A 1363-nucleotide genomic window follows, 5' to 3' on the forward strand; every position below is an offset into this window, starting at 1 on the left:
TTTTTTTTAAAAAAAAATTATTATTATTTTTTAATGTTTTATTGTGAATTATGTGATAGTTTACATGGGAGAACATTAGCTTTACATTCATCTTATCATATATCGTTTCATTGCCATGGTTATAATCCCCTCCATGCATCATCAAGCAACCAAAGGGTATATATACCCTTACCCTGGAAGCCTGCCTCCCGGTCGTCAGCACACTGCCCCTCTCCCTCCCTGGGTCTAAAGTCCCCAACTGCTCCATCTCTCCACGTCATCTTCTCTGCCTCCTTCTCTGGCATCACTGCTGATCTGGGTAAAGTCCCGCTCTCCATTCTTCTCCCTTGATGGTCCCAGGGACCTCAGCTCCTAGACTGCAAAGTCAGTCACTCCCCTCCTTGCTACAAAACCTTTACCTTTACATTTCCAACCCTCACAAACAGTCCTGATAACAATTATTCACTATTGTATCACAAGAGACCTATCCGCATTTCCTTTCATCAGCTCCACCTAGACAGATTAGATACTACTCAGTGGAGATTCTACCTTCCTCCATGCCCTCTGGATCTAGGTTCCTTCTTGAAAGCTTGTAAGCCAGTCACTTCTTGTCTCTGTAGCACCCCCATTTTGGCAGCCAATGTCCAAGTTGTCCATCCCTGTCTACTTTATGTATGGAGGGGGTGGGAATGATCCTCGCTGTAAAGATTTATTCCCTCTTTTGAGCTACTGCATCCATAGGTGTAGGTCAAGTTCATCAAATTGTATCAGATTACTCTTTTTTTTCCACTTGTTTCTTCTTCTAGTTGAGGTCTGATCATCCTGTCATTGAAGCCAGGTCAAGTGGGTATTATCTGCAAGTGTGGGTGTTCTTGTGCATATACTCTCTCTTGTTATCAGCTGGATTACTTCACTCTCCACTCTAGTCCTTTTGGCTATGTCACTGACTCTGGGCCCAAGAGTCCCCAGGTCTTGCCACACTGCTGGCCAACCAGGTCTCCACACGTGTCGGGTTCAAGGAGTCTGTTGCACATTGTACGGTTTAGCTTGCAGCTTCATTGTTGTTTTTCCCTCATTTCCCCTTATCGGTGACAAACGTGGTCACCAATCAGAGCATGTATTCCCACTGAGTCTTAGTCTTAGAAGGGGGTTTGCTCTGAGGAGAATCCAACCACTTCCCTTGATGTCTCCTGGGTGAGCCACTTGTTTGTTCTTGTAGTAATCAGTTGGTCTGCCTATATTGTTTTGTATTTTTTCCTGTCAATCTTTCTTTCAAGAAGTATCTTTCTGAAAAAAAAAGAAGTATCTTTTGTTCTTCTAGCCTCTTCAGGCTGGTCTGCTTGTCCTTTCCAGTGGAAATTTCCCACCTCTAAAGATTCTGGAT

General features: G+C 43.8%; 1 protein-coding gene across 1 annotated transcript in view; it reads left to right on the top strand.

Annotated features, from left to right (window-relative positions):
- The window catches only part of LOC102824244 (chromosome unknown open reading frame, human C19orf70), a 3831-nt gene that overhangs the window by 2078 nt on the left and 390 nt on the right, over nucleotides 1-1363 (top strand). The gene's annotated exons all lie outside the window — the stretch shown is intronic.

Source organism: Chrysochloris asiatica, unplaced genomic scaffold (assembly GCF_000296735.1).
Source record: "Chrysochloris asiatica unplaced genomic scaffold, ChrAsi1.0 scaffold00125, whole genome shotgun sequence".
NCBI classification, from domain to species: domain Eukaryota; kingdom Metazoa; phylum Chordata; class Mammalia; order Afrosoricida; family Chrysochloridae; genus Chrysochloris; species Chrysochloris asiatica.